General features: G+C 38.7%; 1 protein-coding gene and 1 long non-coding RNA gene across 2 annotated transcripts in view; one reads left to right on the plus strand and one right to left on the minus strand.

Moving 5' to 3' along the window:
- Window positions 1-15,184, plus strand: part of LOC110261427 (uncharacterized) — a 66,113-nt gene extending 50,929 nt beyond the window's left edge. Inside the window, exons 3-4 of the long non-coding RNA XR_002345510.2 lie at window positions 9,767-9,913; window positions 13,088-15,184. This is a non-coding gene — a long non-coding RNA (uncharacterized LOC110261427). The remainder of the gene's footprint in view (window positions 1-9,766; window positions 9,914-13,087) is intronic.
- LOC106510491 (uncharacterized) overlaps window positions 1-19,129 on the minus strand; it is an 883,709-nt gene that overhangs the window by 5,869 nt on the left and 858,711 nt on the right. The window lies entirely within an intron of this gene.

The following is a 19,129-nucleotide window of genomic DNA, read 5'->3' on the forward strand; positions in this document are numbered from 1 at the left end:
GGATACTTCACATTGCTAAAACATTTGAGAAATTAAATAAAAGCCCACTGTCACAAGATCTTGGATGCGTATGCAAGAGAAATGGCCAGGAAATTAAAAAACAAAAAAGCTGCCAGCTGATTCTCATTGAAGGATCATGTTTCAAAGGTACTTCCTGATGAGGCTTAAAAAAGCAGTTATCAATATTAGCTGGTTATACTCTCTTTGGATATTTCAAAACTATGTCCCACCCTGTGCATACCCATAATTAATCCTTTTGTACATCTAATACAATTAGGTGTGTTTTTAAATGTTGTCTAAGTACTATACACTTCATTCCATTTACAATTTTCTTTCCATTTGTTCAGTTCCGCAAATACGGGTGATTCTTTTTCTTACAGAGTTTTCCATAAGGAAAAGCTTGACTTCGCCCCCATCCCCCGCAGCCCCCAACACACACACACACTCAAACAGCCCTTTGACTTGTCTAAGCTTTTAAGTTTCAATCGAACTGGGCTCAAATGCTGTCTCTACGAATAGCCTGACCTTGCCAATCATTCTTCCTCCTTTTGGATAACATGTCACACCTTCTCACACCTCCTCACCCGCTGCCTTTGACGATCTCACCAGGGGTTTCCCTTGGACTTTGTTCCTCAACCCAGAAAGTCCCCGGTTCTGCACTTCTTGCCTTTCCCAGGGTGAAAAGCACTCTATGCTACGTGACTATATTAAGAATGAAATGCTCTTCACTCGAAGAGAGACACATCGATGGCATGACATTCAAATGAATACAGATGGAGCAGGGGAAGCTTCAGAGATATCGAGTCCAGTTGGCAAACCTCCTCCACCACGTAGGTTACTGAATCAAAACAAGGTTAAAAACCCACGTTTGTATGCTGGGAGCTGTGATTGTTCTTAACTGGCATACTAGTGGTTGCCTCTTATTTAAGCAATTAGATTTTCATTTTGGAGGGCATATGAAGAAAGTTCATTTATACTTTTTCTGAGGCACCTTATATAGGTGTAGACCTTAGGGAAGAAAGTGAAAAGGGAAGAGATATTCCTGAATAAAACTTATCTCTGTAAATTGTAGTACCCATCATGACTCACTGAACTGTAAACCTCTTGAAACAGTAACTGCATGATCTCAGCTTCCAGGATCTGTCCCTGAGACTGGCCTTTAATAAGAACATGATGAATAAATAAATGAAGAAAATAAATGAAAGTCATATTAGAATGTTTGGTTTAGATGAGGTCCTTAAATGGCAGCCATTGCTTTTACTATAAAACTGTTTTAACACTAAAATGTTAACACTGCTATCGAAATTACTGTTCTTTGTTTAAAAAATAAAAAGTCCATGGTAGCTTGAATTCATTGAGATTTATAAAAATAGGAGGGATGTGTGTGGGAATGATTAGGAACATTAGATAAAAATTACAAGGGACAATTTCTGTCAAGATAAAATTGTGTAGATTTTACATTGTAAGCACTGGGAAAAAATTTTCTATGGGTGTGTGTCTTAAACATGGAAGTGGCACAAAGACATGTTATGCATAAGAAAGATGATGTCTAGCATTGATAAGGAGGAAGTACACTGGAGAGTGGAGGAAAGAATGGAAAGCAGAAACAGAATGAAATAAGTCCAATGAGATGCAATGAACTGAAGCAATGCAGAGGGAGAAAAATTTACTTTGGGTTTAAATTTATAATGTTTTAAAAGTTAATAATAGGAAGAATTATTAATTATAATATTTGCACGTTCACTGGTAGAATATAAGCAGAAAAATAATGCAATATATCTTGTTAAGAATTTAATTTTATTGAATTACAGTTGATTTGTAATGTTGTGTTAATGTCTGCTCTATAGCAAAGTAATTCAGCCATGCATGTATACCTATCCATTCCCATATAGGTTATCACAAAGCACTGAGTAGATTTCCCTGTGTGCAAGAGCAGGTCCCTGTTGATTATCCATTTCATATACAAAAGTGTGCCGTTCACAAAACTCCAGTCCATCCCTTCCCTTCTTTCTCTTTGGTAACATGCATTTGTTTTCAAAGTCTGGGAGCCTGTTTCTGTTTCATAAATAAGTTCATTTTAAAAGTTCCACACATAAGTGATATCATATAGCATTTGTCTTTCTCTGTCTTACTTCATTTACCATGATATACTCTGGGTCCACCCGTGTTGCTGCAAATGGAATTACTTCATTCTTTTTTATGACTAAATAATATTCCACTGTGTATATGGACCATATCTTTTTGTATCCATTTCACTGTCAATGGAAATTTAGATTGTTTCCATGTCTTGGTTGTAAACAGTGCTGCACTGAACACTGAGGTGCATGTATCTTTATAAATTACGGTTTTCTCCAGATATATGCCCAGGAATGGGATTGCTGGGTCATATGGTAGTTTGTTTTTAGTTTTTTAAGAAATGTCTATACTGTTCTCCATAGTGGTTGCACCAATTTACATTCCCACCAACAGTGTAGGAGGGTTCCCTTTTCTCCACATCCTCTCCAGCATTTATTGTTTGTAGACTTTTTATAATGGCCATTTTGACAGGTATGAGGTGATATATAGTTTTGATTTGCATTCCTAATAATTAGTGATGCTGAGCATCTTTTCATGTGCTTTTTGGCCATCTTTCTCTCTTCTTTGTAGGAATGTCTCATTAGACATTTAAATCTGCCCATTTTTGAATTGGGTTTTTTGTTTTGTTTTGATGTAATGCTCCGTGAGATGTTTGTATATTTTGGAGAGTAATCTCTTGTTGGTTGCTTCATTTGCAAAGATTTTCTCCCATCCTGTAGTTTGTCATGTCTTTTTTTATGGTTTCCTTTGCTGTGCAAAAGCTTTTAAGATTAATTAGGTCTCATTTGTTTATTTTTTTAAAATCTTAATTACAGCAGGAGGTGAATCAAAAACATATTGTGGCAATTTATGTCAGAGTGTTCTGTTTTCCTCTGGAAGTTTTATACTATCTGGCCTTATATTTAGGTCCTTAATCCTCTTTGAGTTTATTTTTGTGTATGGTATAAGAGAATGTCCTCATTTCATTTGTTTCATGTAGCTGTCCAGTTTTCCCAGCACCACTTATTGAAGAGACTGTCTTTTTCCAATTCTTAACTACTTTGTCAAAGATAAATCTATCATTGGTGTGTGGGTTTATTTCTGGGGTTTCTGTCCTGCTCCCTTGATCTATATTTCTGTTTTTAAAATCCAGTACCATACTGTTTTGATGACAATAGCCTTGTAGTATAGTCTGAAGTCAGATTGATTCTTCCAACTCCATTTTTCTTTCTCAGCAGTGCTTTGGTTATTTGGGATCTTTTGTGTTTCCATACTCACTTAAAAATTTTTTGTTCTATTCTTTAAAAAATGCTCTTAGAAATTTGATAGGGATTGCATTGAATCTAGTTTGCCTGGGGGAGTATGGTCATTTTGACAGTATTGATTCTTCCAATGCAAGAAGATGGTATATCTTTCCATCTGTGTCATCTTGGAATTTTTTTTTTTTTTTTTTTTTTGTCAGTGTCTTGTTAGAGTTTTCAGAGTACAAGTCTTTTGCCTCTCTGTTTAGGCTTGTGGCTAGGTATTTTATTCATTTTGATGCAACAATAAGTAGGATTTTTTGTTTGATTTCTTTTTTCTGATCTTTCATTGTTTGTGTGTAGGAATGCAAATAATTCCCTGTATTAATTTTATATCCTACAACTTTACTGAATTCATTGATGAGCTCTAGAAGTTTTCTGGTGGCATCTTTAGGATTTTCTATGCATAGTATCATGTTATCTTCAAACAGTGACAGTTTATCTCTTCATTTCCAATATTTTTTTTTTTCTTATTGGAAGTTCCTGGGCTAGGGGTCAAATTGGAGCTGCAGCTGCCAGCCTATGTGATAGTCATAGCAATGTGGGATCTGGGCCACATCTACCACCTATGCTATAGCTTGTGGAAATGCTGGATCCTTAACCCACTGAATGAGGCCATGGATCAAACCTGTATCCTCACAGACACTAGCTGAGTTCTTAACCTGCTGAGACACAATGGGAACTCCTTTTCCAATTTGAATTTTTTTATTTCTTTTTCTTCTCTGATTGCCATGGCTAGGACTTATAAGACTATGTTGAATAATATTGGCGAGAGTGGAAATCCTTGTTTTATTCCTTATATTAAAGGAAATGTTTTCAGCTTTTCTCCATTAAGTATGATTTTAGCTGTGGATTTGTCATATATGGTCTTTATTATATTAAGATTCCCTCTATGCCCACTTTTGGGAGAGTTTTTATTATAAATGGGTGTTAAATTTTACGCATGTTCATTGGTACAGCCACTATGGAGAACAGTTTGGAGATACCTTAGAAATCTATACATAGAACTTCCATATGACCCCGCAATCCCACTCTTGGGCATCTATCTGGACAAAACTCTACTTAAAAGAGACACGTGCACCCGCATGTTCATTGCAGCCCTATTCACAATAGCCAGGACATGGAAACAACCCAAATGTCCATCGACAGATGATTGGATTCGGAAGATGTGGTATATATACACAATGGAATACTACTCAGCCATAAAAAAGGATGACATAATGCCATTTGCAGCAACATGGATGGAACTAGAGAATCTCATCCTGAGTGAAATGAGCCAGAAAGACAAAGACAAATACCATATGATATCACTTAGAACTGGAATCTAATATCCAGCACAAATGAACATCTCCTCAGAAAAGAAAATCATGGACTTGGAGAAGAGACTTGTGGTTGCCTGATGGGAGGGGGAGGGGGTGGGAGGGATCGGGAGCTTGGGCTTATCAGACACAACTTAGAATAGATTTACAAGGAGATCCTGCTGAATAGCATTGAGAACTATGTCTAGATACTCATATTGCAACAGAAGAAAGGGTGGGGGAAAAACTGTAATTGTAATGTATACATGTAAGGATAACCTGACCCCCTTGCTGTACAGTGGGAAAATAATAAAAAAAAAAAAATTTTGTCAAAAGCTTTTCCTGCATCTATTGAGATGATCATATGGTTTTTATTCTTCAGTTTGTTAATGTGGTGTATCATACTCACTGATTTGCAGATATTGACAAATCCTTGATCCCTGGGATAAATCTCACATGATCATGGTGAATCCTTTTAACATATTTTCAGGTTTTGTTTGCTAATATTTAGTTGAAGATTTTGTAGGGCCTGTGTTCTTCGGTAATACTGGCCTGTGATTTTCTTTTTTTTTTTTTTTTTTTTTTTTTTTGTGGTATATTTGTCTGGTTTGGGTATCATAGAATGAGCTTGGGAGTACTCCTTCCTCTACAATTTTTGGAATAGTTTCAGAAGGGTGAATGAAGTATGTCTTAAATAGAAACTCTGTCTTTAGTTGATATGTTAAATTATGGTAGCTAGTGGCCAGTTCTAGGCAAGGACCAAGCTGAATCAAGGAAATCATGATTTATTTTTGGGCTCACCCATGGCATACAAAAGTTCCCGGGCCAGGGATTGAATCTGAGCCACAGCAATGACTGTGTCAAATCTTTAACTGCTAGCCCACCAGGGAACTCTAGGAGGTCATGATATTTCTGTAGGAAAATCCATCAGAGCTTCCAAAGGTAAAATAGCCCTTACTTTGTAAATAAGATAAAAATCCCTCTGGATTCCATGTACAAGGAAATTATATTATTTTGTCTTTAGCAATAGGTTGCTGTTGGACATTCAGATTTGTAAAGCAAACTAAGAATCTTAGCATTTCAACCAATTTTGGAGGAGAACACTGTACAAAATTCAGTTTCAGTTATAGAACCAGTTCTATAATATCCCAAGAAGTAGAAATGTGTGATGTCTCCTTGAAGGTCTTTGGGGCCTGACAATGTCCTAGAGAGCTCCTCATTATTTTATTGACTCTCGCTGGGTATAAAATTGGCTCTACTGAGCTGAAATATGTCTCCGAAATTAAGGTATTGTTTCCATCTCTTCCCTCCGATAAAAGGCCCACTCTCACCTAATTCTCTTTCTCAAAAGTAAGCATGTCCAATTCTTTACACAGTCCTTCAATGGCAGTGGTTTCTGGAGTCTTTGCCAAGCATGCTTGTTCATCTCTATTTGTATTCCAGGTTGTCACCGTACTAGTAAGTGAAAATGTCAGCACTCAAAGAGTTCCACCCTAGCCCTTCTGTAATCCTACAGACTTACGACATAGCAATCAACATTTTCTTATGAGGATACCCTCCTCTACTAAAGCCCCCGATCGTTACATAACACATTGTAGGAAAAGACCAAAATCTTTCACCCACCTGAAAGAAACTGCATATTGTTGGCACACTTTACTTTTCTCTTCTGCTCTATTTTGCACAGGTATCCCAGGGTTTGGTGCCTTATGACACATTGGCCATCTCTATGCTTCAGCTGCATCAAGTTCTTCTCCAAACCTGGACTTGTGCATCCACTCTTCCCCCTACCTCTTCTCTCTCCTCTTTTCATGTTGTCAATTCCCTTTCTTCCTTTAAGCCTCATCTTGACAACAGCCTCTCAGACACCAGTGAACAGTTGTTATATATTGTTTTTACAGTGCTTTCTATTAATCCTTGATACACTTGAGGTAAGATAAAAAGTGCTCTTAGTACTTAAATACATCTGTGTCATTCTTCCTTAATTATCCCTTCCACCTACTGGGCAGTACGCTCTGTAAGAAATATGTATTGTCTTCCTCAGAGCATCCTTTGCAAGAAACACAATTGCAGACACATGGTAGAAATTCATGAATATTTCTAGGATTGAATAGGACAAAGTTATTATACTCTTCCCAAAGAATATCCAAATAATTACTTACAGGGCAGAAGAGCTTAATGATTAAGACTTCAGGCTGGGGGGGTCAAGTTCTGTTAAACACCTAATAGCTGTGTGATTTTGGGAGAAGCCACTCAAACTTAAAATTTTCAGTCTCATGTTGCATGGGGTTAATAATCACATCTTCCTCCTAAGCATAGCATGGCAATGAGAAGAATTACATGTAGATCTCTGAGAGCAATTCCTAGGACAGAGTTAGCTGTGGTTGGTTAAGGTTGTCTTTCAAGAGTCCTATATGGGCTGATAAATATGGAGTGCTAGCTACTGGTTGCTGGGATGAATGGGCTGCAGTCACAATGTACAGACACCCAGGCAAAGAAAAGTCTGAACTAGGAGTCAGCATATGTGTATTTCACTTCTGTTTCCACCAAGGAGTGTCTTTGTGGTGCCATGCAGCAGTGCTAATGAATGAACATCTTTGAACCTCGGTTTCCTTAAATATAACAGAAAGAAGTTCAAGCAGGATCTCTCTTGCCTCGCATTCAGCACTGAAACATTATGGGTCAAATATGCTTTGTCGAGAAGACCTTAAATTCTGTAATATTATTTGAGACACGTTTGGAGTATCTACTAGTCTCACAGTTGCCCTACAGCTCTGTTGATGCAAGCAAATTGAAGAGGAGAGGCGAGGCTATTATAGAACAGGATCTGGGAAAAGGAGACTCATTTGACCTGAACTGTCTCCATCGATACCCATCCCATGGTGATAGCTCAACTCCTCATTTGACAATGTAGACAGAGCCCTGAGGAAGGTTTGAGGGCAAATACAGATTGAGATAGTGAAACTTGCAAAATACATGCTCACTGACTGTTTGATGATAGGGGATTGTATGCTGGCTGAGAGCATCGTGTTTTGATGTAATGTAGTTTAATTTGCTTAACTTTCAGCTGGCAGTATCTGCCGATGGTTTTGATTATACAGTCAAAATGGAAGTTTTCAAGAAGAGCACCAAATTTATGTGTGGATTGCAATGGAAATGTAAAGTGCCTGAGTTCCAAATGTTTTCTATGTCATGTGGCAGACAAATGGGAAATGATTTTATGAGTTAACAAACCATGGCAATGGAATTGGAATTAGAGGCCCGTTTTTTTCGGTATGGTCTGCTATAGAGTGGTTTTGCATGAGTCACCAATATATTCTAACGTTTTCCGTGTTTCTTGAAAATCTCACCATCTCTTGGCATCCTTAAAATTCTTCAGATATGCTGCCTTCCTTAGCATTTGCAAGACTTTGCACTGGCTGCTCTCTCTCCTTAGATCCCTTTCCTGTCGTCCCCATTTTAGTGGTGGTGGTGGTGGTGAGGGGTGCCTCTGGTTAATTTCTATTTAACTTTTGGGTTTTAAATTTTCATTCTTCAAAATGGACTTTTTTAAAAAAATCTTTGATCATTCTAGCATCTCCCTCCTTATCTCATTTCAACTAGTAATTATTTTCAAAAAGGACTTAGCACAATTACAATTGGTAATGAGCTATTTGTTCACAAATATAGCTTCAATTTCTGTCTCCTTTCATGAGACTAAAGAGACTGTGAACACAAGAATTACTTCTGCTTTGTTCAGAGCTGAATCCCCAGCAAAGTTCAGAGCAGACACTCAGATCCCTGGACCCTGAAGTACTGGGTGACATATTATCTGCAAGGCCCACGGTGGATGATCAATAAAAACACTCTTTGAAAGCTTGACTTGGGCAAGTCACTCCTCTGAACCGATTTTTTGTCTTCCTTATCTAAAGAAAGTGTTGAATGAGATGATTCCTCGTGTTCTATTAGAGGCTAAAGAGGCATTATATTCTTTGTGAAGAACTATTTTTGGTCTGGAATGGATAATCTTCCTTCATTATTGTCTGTTTAAAACCTGTTCATGTCTCTAATTCACTAACCGTAAAACCATCTAATCTCATGTTCTTCTGAATTTCAGAAATGCACAACAGTAGATTAGAAGGTGTTCTGAACAGAATTCCTAAACTTGATTCTGTCCCCAGGTGACTGTTCAGATCCGGTAAATGATGGGGCATCTTCCGGGGCTTAGGTAAAGTGTGCTTTTCTTGGATGTACAATGAGACGTGATACCAAAGACACTGTTGTTCTAAATTTCCCCAGTTTAAAACTGGTTTTGTAACTGGAGCAATCAGGCAAGAGGGAAAACAAGCACATGGGGAGAGTTCTTGCCGATGGTGACAAAGCCTTGGGAAGTGTCAGAGGTAAAAGACCTATTGTTAGTGAGAAGTTGCTTGTGGCAGTGCCACATCTCTGGGGAAGAGGCTGAGGTTGAATCTTATCTTGGGCAGTATTTGAATTTGATGCATCGCTGGGTGAGTGGGAGTGGGGTGCTCTCTAACTTTTGCACACCTGTTCTTTTTGTGAGATTAAAATATCCACTTTGTTACTTTCATGTCTATTTAATTAGGGTATACTTAGATATCTTAGGAAAGGCAGGTAAATCACATCCTAAACTAATGTGACAGCAGAGACAAATTATGCTTACCTGAATATTCAAGGCTTTTTCTGATGAGGCAGGTTACATGAGAAAATGTAAGTTTGTTTATTCTTTAAAGATAGCAAAATGGCAGTTTATGCAAAGTGAGATTCCCAAATATAAAACCCCAAGATTTTATGATGCTAACTACATTTTAATCAGGAGAAGAGATCCCCTAAACAAAAACCCTTTAGTTAATTTAGATGTGATAAGACACACAGAAATACACTGATGTTCACTGTAAATTCCATTCTGGTATTTGCATTACAGAATATTTGCTGCTATAACAAATAAAGAAACAGAGTGAGTTAATGTTAATAGCACGTCTTTTCCTCTTCCTTTTTCTGGAATTCAAGAACCAAATGTAGGAGAGAGAGAAGCCCTGGAAGGCACTTAGAATTCAAATGTATTTATAGGAGCATTAGTAAAATAAATAAGAACATTCTTATCTCACCTTACAGGGTTGTCTTGAAAGTCTCTTGATGAAAGCAGGAAAATGAGTCGAGAGGTTTACTAATAAATGGAGAATACAGATTTGGAAAAGGCTCATGCCTGTTACTCGATTTCCGTGTCCAACAAGCTCAACTGGGAGTTAAACGCAAGTCTTGGTGAGTAAATGAGAACAACAGTGTGCCAATGAGAAATGAGAGAAAGAGTCCTTGCACCCAGACCTGAGAGGTGCAAAAAATATGATGGCGATTGTTGTGCTAATGTTTGCCGGAGGTGTCCTACAAGCCTGAGCAAAGTCAATTTCATCTCTTGAAGTCTGCTCCTTAATTGACACAAAATGCAAGTCCCTGGAATGAGATTTGGCTGCTACCTTAAGGGCCGTGGGTGCTTTATCTTAATGTTTTATTGATGGAATTCTGCCATGCCCATCACAGGGACAGCATCAGGAGACTCATTAGTGAAGCTTGCTCTCAGTTCCAAAGATCCTTTACCGATCCTCTTTGCTAGTTTAAAAAGCAGTTAAAGAGAAAGAGAGTGATGGCAGCAGTGGCTAAAGGGTTATTTTCTATAGGAAATCATGAACTGCTTTTGGCGTTTCCTTTTTGGCCCTAGTATTTTATTTCATTTTCTACTTTTACCTGTGGTTTCCCAAGAAGGAATTCTACAAATTGAACCTCTCTGCCTTGACAGGATTTTTATTTTTCCTCTTAAGCTGTGGCCAGTGTACATTCTAACTTAAATATGCCGAAGACTTTTAACTTTCTGAATAATCTACCTTGTCAAGTTAGGGCAGTATTCAAAAAATGTACAAATTAATGTTTTTACAAATATCATGAGTTTATATATCCTACATATTCAGTAGGTATGTGTCCTTAGTTTTCTGAGACAGTCTTTCCCCACATAAACATAGATAATTTTTGAGAAGGATTGTTCACCGTTTAACTACATGTTCTTTGATCACTTTACTTTTATTTTATTTTATTTTTTTATTTTTTGTCTTTTTGCTATTTCTTTGGGACGCTCCTGCGGCATATGGAGGTTCCCAGGCTAGGAGTCGAATCGGAGCTGTAGCCACCGGCCTACGCCAGAGCCACAGCAACTCGGGATCCGAGCCGCTTCTGTGACCTACGCCACAGCTCACGGTAACGCCAGATCGTTAACCCACTGAGCAAGGGCAGGAACCGAACCCGCAACCTCATGGTTCCTAGTCGGATTTGTTAACCACTGCGCCACAACGGGAACTCCTGATCACTTTACTTTTATAGGATTATTCATGTAAACAGTCCAAAACTGGAAAATAGAATCCTTTCCTCAGGTAATTTCTGGAGTTTTACTATTGAAAATGTCATGTCACGTGCTAGCACTGTACATAGACACCAAGATATTTTAAAAAGACAAACACGTACAGTATGCAAAAGATATTGAGAGATATAAAAGTCTACATATACATGGATTAATAGGGTTAATAGAATTTAGAAAGAAAACTTGAAAGAAACATATGAGCAAAGATTTTCTTTTTTAATTTTATGGCTGCCCCTCTGGCATATGAAAGTTCCTGGGCCGGGGGTAGACTCCCAGCCACAGCTGTAACCTGCACCCCAGCTGTAGCAATGCTGCAGTGCTGGATCCTTTAACTCGCTGTGCAGGGCTGGGCCATAGTCCTGGGGGTTGGGTTTGAACCTTCACCTCCACAGCAACCTGAGACACTGCAATTGGATTCCTTTTTTTTTTTTTGCAATTGGATTCTTAACCCACTGTGCCATTGGTGGGAAATCCATTAGCAAAGATTTTTATCCTCCTTTTAGTAAAAATATTATATCAGAACTGATTATAATAGCTCTATACATATGACATTTATAAATAATAAAATTAATTTTCATTGGTTTGCATCAGTTCAGGCACCTTCTAATAATCATGGTGAAATAGCAACAAAGTTCAAAGATGAAGAGTGTTTCTAGCCTTTGAGATGTATTTCTAGGCACCTGGCTTTGTTGCATCCATGACAGCTATTTTGCATTCATAAGCCTGTGATTAGATGTCCAAAACATGGTAAACTGATTTGAGTCAGAGCTATTCCTATCAGGTATGAATTAGAGACAGAATTATAGCCCCCTAAGGGTGGCCACACCCGAATTCCCTCCCAGTACATGTAAATATATTACTTTATATGACAAAAGACACTTTTCAGATGAGAGTAAGGTTACAGGTCTTGAAATAGGGAGCTTTCTCCTAATCACATGAGTTCTCTAAACTGAAAAATGATGGAAGAAGAGAGGTGTAATAATAAGAAATACCAGACTCGCTTTAGTGACTTTAAAGATACAGGATGGGGCCATTAGGCAAGGAAAGCAACGAATAGCCCTCATATTAAAAGCAGCAAGAAAGAAAAGGATCTGGTTCCTACAACCCCAAGGAACTGAATTATCCTAACAGCCCAGTGAGTAAAAAAATAGATTCTCCACTAGAGCCTCCAGAATGAGATAAAGTTTGCTGACACCTCAATTTTAGCCTGAGGAGATTTGTTTGAGATTTTAGACTTACAGAACTGCAAGATAATAAATTTGCGTTGTTTTAAGCTTGTAAATTTTGGGTAATTTTTGTTTTGTTTTGTTTTTAGGACAGCACCTGTGGCATACAGAGGTTCTCAGGCCAGGGGTCAAATCAGAGCTGTAGCTAATGCCAGATCCTTAACCCACTGAGTGAGGTCAGGGATCGAACCCAAAACCTCATGGTTCCTAATCGGATTTGTTTCCACTGCACCACAGTGGGAACTCCTGGGTAATTTCTTATATAGCAATAGACATCTAATATAGTATGTTACATGTTTCATTTGTCTTTTGCAGAGTGGACCTTATACAGTGTTTTCTGAATACCCATTGATAAATTAACTTTAATAAAGCTCTACAGTGAAAGTATAGTCATGAAATATTCTCATACTTATGAATTAGTCACATTAACAGGATCTGAGGTGGGATGTAGAGGATTGGGTTAGGATTTTTATTATTTTTTGGCTTCTGTGCAGCTGATGGATCAAGTATTAAAATAATATTTTTAGGTTAAGCAAAGGGATTACAAAGAGATCTAATTGTGTTGAAATCAAATTTGTCTAAGTGTTTTAATCATGACATAGACATGTAAGTGCTTCCTCATTAACACATTAAAAATCTCTTAAGTACTATTATTTTTAAGTAGCATTATTGTAAGATAATATAAAACATTTATGGTAACCACAAAGGACAATGTATTAATAACTTAGTGGTTTGTTTCCTTCATTCAACATAAAACAATAAATATTAAATGGGGTGTATTTTCTTTCTCCTCTGAATTCACAGAACTCCTAAATTCTATCACAAATCTATGGATAAAAATTCATTCTCTGTGTCCGTGGGCTGATTCAACTCCAGATCAACCAGTGAAAACTGACCTCTTAGAGATGATTCAAGAACAGGTCTATTTTAAATACTGTTGGTGATTTATTTCTGAGTAATATGAATGAATCATTTTTATGAGCAATTGGAATTGTGTCGATAGGTTAAACCAAATGGCACTCTCTCTCTCTCTTTTTTTTTTTTTTTTTTTGGCTGTGCCTGGGGCCAAGGATCAAATCAGCAGCGCCATATCTATAAGCAGAGCCGTCACCAGATCTTTAATCTGCTGAGCCATGAGGAAACTCCAAAATGGGGCCTTCTTGCTTTACCTTTTATTAATGGTGGCTAAACTGAATTTTGCAATTTTTTTTCTTCCTTTTTACAGCTATACCTATGGCATCCTGAAGTTCCCGGGCTAGGTATGAAATCAGAGCTGCAGCTGCAGGCCTATGCCACAGCCACAGCAGCATTGGATCTGAGCTGCATCTGCGACCTATGCTGCAGCTTACAGCATACCAGATCCTTAACCAACTGAGCCACACCAGGGATGGAACCCATGTCCTCACAGGACATTATGTTGGGTTCTTAACGCATTGAGCCACAACGGGATCCCCAGAAATTTGCAAATTTTAATGATCTCATTTTCTTTCAACATCTCATATTAATCACATGGAAAAGTGCCCTAAAACCAACAGCAACAAAATAGGTGCTGTGTTATGTGATACAGATTTGATCAGTGCATTTAGAATGCTTACAAATGCAAATAAGTGAAATTAGGCATATAAAGAAGTGATTGATAATATATCAGATAAACCGTACGTATACTTTTTATGTGTGTGAGGAAGTGGTGGGCTTGGATGGATGGGGCAAACCAGAAACAGGTGTGATTAGGGACTGACTTAGAGAAGACAGCTGATTACTGAAGACTAGATTTTCAACCTCATGCTATTGACATTTTGGCCTGAGTAAGCCTTTGTCCTGGTAGACTGTCCTGGGGATTGTATGATATTTGGTAATATCCTGTGTCTTATCCACTAGATGCTAGTAGCACCCCCAGGTTATGACAAACATGTCCAGATAGTTCCAAATGACCCTGGGGAGCAAAATCACCCCTGAATGGAGAATAAGTGCTCTAAGACCACAGAACTCAAAGTGTCCTACAGGGCTCAACAGTATGTACTCGTTATAAATACATTGTCTAAACCCCCCTCGAGGAGTTCCTGTCGTGGTTCAGTGGTAATGAACTTGACTAGTAACCATGAGGACATGGGTTTGATCCCTGGCCTCGCTCAGTGGGTTATGGATCCAGTGTTGCTGTGAGCTGTGGTATAGGTCACAGATGTGGCTCAGGTCTGGTGTCGCTGTGATTGTTGCATAGGCTGGCAGCTATAGCTATGATTCAACTCCTAGCCTGGGAACTTCCAAATACCGCAGGTGCAGCCCTAAAAAGACTATAAAAATAATACCGCAGTCCAGCATTACTTAATTGAGAACTGCATCTGAGCCAGATTCCTCGATAATCTCTATGCACATAGATTTTGAGAGGCCTCCCAGAAATAGGAATAACATACACATTGGCAAGAGGGCATGGTGTAGAGAGATTCAGGTGGCCAGAGGGTAGAATAAAGATAGGACACAAGCTGGGGAATTAATTAAGAGTCAGAAGACAGCTCACCTTGGAGTTCCTGTTGTGGCTCAGAGGATCAGGAACCCGAGAGTGTCCCTGAGGATACAGGTTTGATCCCTGACCTTGCTCAGTGGGTTAGGGATCCAGTGTTGCACAAACTGCAGCATAGGTCACAAGTGCAGCTTGGATCTGGCATTGCTGTGGCATAGGCCTCAGTTACAGCTCTCATCGACCCCTAGCCTGGGAGCTTCCATGTGCTGCAGGTGTGGCAGTAAAAAGAGAAAAAAAAGATGACAGCTCACCTCGACACGCTCATAATAGCATCTCGATATTCTCTGGGGGAAAATAATCAATCCATGGTTTTAATCAGAGAAAAAAATCTGATCAGATTTGCCTTTAAAATATAACTATGTGCAGCTCTATTGTCACTTTAATTGAATGGTTAGAATAAGGAATGGGTGATTTATGAATTTATTTCATAACACAACCTTAAATTAGCAACTGTTAGCATTCCAGTTAATTGAAAAAAGATGACCTCTCTCTCTAATCAAAGCAGCACAATAACAGTACAAGCAATTGTCAGGGAGAAATGCAGAGAAGCATTCAGTATTTCTTTAAGAAGGAAATCGTGTCTAATGGCTGGAGAGACAGCAGGTTAAGATTAAATCTTTATATCATATTGAGATGAGTTTCCTGCTGTTCTAGAACTTAATTTGAGTTAATCATGATCTTTCCACCTTTTGTCATCCTTTTCTCCATAGCTGAATGAGTCTGTAGCACAGCAGCCTTACAAACAGGGAGGCCTGATTTTTGAGTTTGGCCTGGGGATAGAAAGTCAAAAGCTGGCAGAAGACAGATGCTTTGCAGAAGTGACAAATTTCGTTTCCTGGAGAAAGTTGCTGACTGCAATGTTCCAATTGGAGCAGCTTATCTGCCCCTCCAGATGTTGAAATAATGACAGATGCTCAGAGAAAGCTTGACAAGAGGAAGGAAAGAGCCTGCTGAAGAGTCCAACCTGTTTGTATGTGGGAGAATAAAAGTAACACTTACTGAGATCCGTATTCTGATGAGCTGTGTGTATACATCTTTATACCCAAAAGATGGTGTCGCTGTATGCAAATCCACTGTAGGAAATTAGAGGATTTTGTGTTGTTGGATATATAGATAGTACAGTATTAAGGTTCATTTTTTCCCACAGGATTAATAAATCATTATATCAGTTTATTAAATATGAAACAATCTCTGGGTACCTGTATTGAATGACAGGACATCAGCTTATAATGACCAGAGGTATATGACTGCATTTTTCACAGCTGTGGCAGATGGGTGAGTTTCTTCCTGTGCACGAAATTTCCAGCAATAACTCCTGAAGATGTGTTCTAAAGTCATTAACTTATAGCTATGTATCTAAATGAAGTATATAATTTAATACATAGTAAACATGTGCAAAGAGATCTTTTTATTTATTTTTTTTTTTATTTTTATTTTTTTGCTCTTTCTTGGACCGCTTCCGTGGCATATGGAGGTTCCCAGGCTAGGGGTCGAATCGGAGCTGTAGCCGCCGGCCTACACCAGAGCCACATCAACGCAGGATCCGAGCCACGTCTGCAACCTATACTACAGTTCACGGCAACGCCGGATCGTTAACCCACTGAGCAAGGGCAGGGACCGAACCCGCAACCTCATGGTTCCTAGTCGGATTCGTTAACCACTGCGCCACGATGGGAACTCCGAGATCTTTTTTTTAATCAGTTTAAATTTTGGGCAGCTGCATAATGCTTCACAAGCTATTGATCATGGTGATAGATTAAAGCATAAATAGGTAATAGAGTGAATAAAAGGATGAATGAGGAAGAGCTGTTTGATTAAAATGCACGTAAGTATATAGTGTTTGAAATGTCAGTGATAACAGATGTGTGTGTACATGTGAGTGTGCGTGGAGGAAAAAGCAAAATCGTGCTGTTCTATGTGTCTTTTTCTGGATTGCTATATCTTTGTTTTTTCCTCCCTGATTTTTTTTAAGAGGTCATCCACCTCCTGTGAGAGCAACTTGGTCTCACCAGAGGAAAACCACCCAGCTGTAAAATACGGTTTGCACGATGAGGGAAGGTTTTCTCCAAACATTTCACCTCCTAGGAGGTTCCTTTGTATTTAGTTGGACTGCTGCACGAACATCTTCACAGTATCCTTGGTAGTAAGTTTTCATTCATGGCTGAAAAGCCCTTGTTACGAAATCCTTTCTGCATGGAGTTGAAATCTAACTCTCCATTGTGGACTCTGACCCCCACTCCTCAAGTAAATCCCTGTGACTGAATCTGAAAGCTGTATTTGAGCTAGATGAATGAGCAGGACAAAGGGGTACCTGGGGAATCCAGAAAGAGAGAATCCTAGAGGAGTAATGGGACAGCCTTTATAACCAGACTGGGATTGAGACAGAAAATTCTGTAGCTTCCTGATGATGTTTTGGAATGTGACGCCTCTCAGATTTCCCTCAGTACCCCTAAATAAGCCTTGGAGGGGAGAGAGCCAGTTGGTTTACACTTGCTTACACCTGTCTCTGGTTTGAAAGATTAATATAAAGAAGTTCGATTCCCAGAATTTTTTTTGAGGATGTAGCTAGAGCTGCTTAGCCTCAGATACTAGTTTTTTCTCAAATCCTTAACTTGGCACTTAGGGAAAAAACTACAGTCATGAAGTGAGTAACAGCAATGGAAAAATAATTTAGTTTAAAAATTTTTTTCCTAGCGTTTCCATTGTGACTCAGCAGGTTAAGAACCTGAGGATGCAGGTTCCATCCCTGGCCTCGCTCAGTGGGTTAAGGATACAGTGTTGCCGCAATCTGCAATATAGCTCGCAGATATGGCTAGGAACCTGCGTGGTTATGGCATAGGCTGGTGGCTGCAGCTAAGATTGGAACCCCTAGCCTGGGAACTTCCATATGCCACAGGTGCGGCCCTAAAAAAGAAAAAAAAAAAAAAAGAAAGAAAATTCCTCATGAGCCAACCAGAGAACATGCGTATGTATTGTCTTTGCTATCCGTTTAGCTACATGTTTGGTGAGGAGATAATATATAGGCTATAGAACCTTAACAGTTAAAAATTATAGCTCCTCTAGGAGTATCTGTGTTGCAGGATCTGTATTCCAAAATGACTTGGCCAATTAATAAATCACATTTCTAATATGTGATACAGATAGCAGTATACTTCTTTTAGTATAGTAGATACCCCTTGGCTAAAATGCACCTGTTTTTGCAATAAAAAAATACATACACTATAAAATCCATATAAATATAAAAACCATATTTAAGTGTACAGTATTATTAACTATGTGCATATTATTGGCAGTAGGTCCCTAGAACTTTTTCATCTTGAGAATCTGAAATTCTGAATCCATCAAACATCGATTCCGTACTTCTCCCTCCCCTGGCCCATGACAACTACCATTCCATTCTACTTTCTGTTTCAAGGAGTTTGGCTGTTTTGTATGTCATATATAAGTGGAATCATGCAGTAATTGTCTTTTTTGTGACTGGCGTATTTCACTTAGCACAATGTCCTCAGAGTTCATCCTCGTTGTGCCATATAACAGGATTTTCTTTTTAAGGCTGAATGATGCCCCATTCCTTCTCTATACTGAGTTTTATTCATCTATTCATTTGTTGTTGGACATTGGGTTGTTTCCACCTTTCAGCTATCGTCAGTGATGTTGCAGTGAATATGAGTGCTTATATATGTGTATATATATTTTTTTTCTCAATTATTTTGGGTATATACCCCAAAGTGGAATTTCACGATCATGTGGTAATTTTATTTTTAATTTTTCAGAAACCCTATACTGCTTTCCATAGCAGCTGCACCATTTTATATTTCCAGCAACAATGCACAAGGGTTCCCTTTTCCCCTTGTATCTCTGCAAACATTTGCTATTTTCTGGGTGTTTGTTTTTCTTCTCTTCTCTTTTCTTTGTCTTTTTAGGGCCGAACCCAAGGCATATGGAGGTTCCCAGGCTAGGGGTCGAATCGGAGCTGTAGCTGCCAGCCTACACCACAGCCATAGCCACACCAGATCCTTAACCCACTGAGTGAGGCCAGGGATCGAACCTGTGTCCTCATGGATGCTCGTCGGATTCGTTTTCACTGAGCCACGACGGGAAACTCCTGTTTCTTTGTTTTTAAGAATGATCAAGCTAATGATCGTAAGATGATACCTCATTTTGATTTTGATTTGCACTTCCCCATGGATTGGTGGTGTTTGAACATCTTTTCGTATGCTCATTGGCCATTTGTACATCTTCTTGGGAGAAATGTTTATTAATGTCCTTTGCTCATTTTTTGTATGGTTTGCAAATATTTCCTTCCATTCTATAGGTTGCTTTAATTT

This window comes from Sus scrofa, chromosome 6 (assembly GCF_054392235.1).
Source record: "Sus scrofa isolate SSC_HxYL_T2T_F1_AM1 chromosome 6, Sscrofa_HxYL_maternal_Yorkshire_Landrace_v2.0, whole genome shotgun sequence".
NCBI lineage: Eukaryota > Metazoa > Chordata > Mammalia > Artiodactyla > Suidae > Sus > Sus scrofa.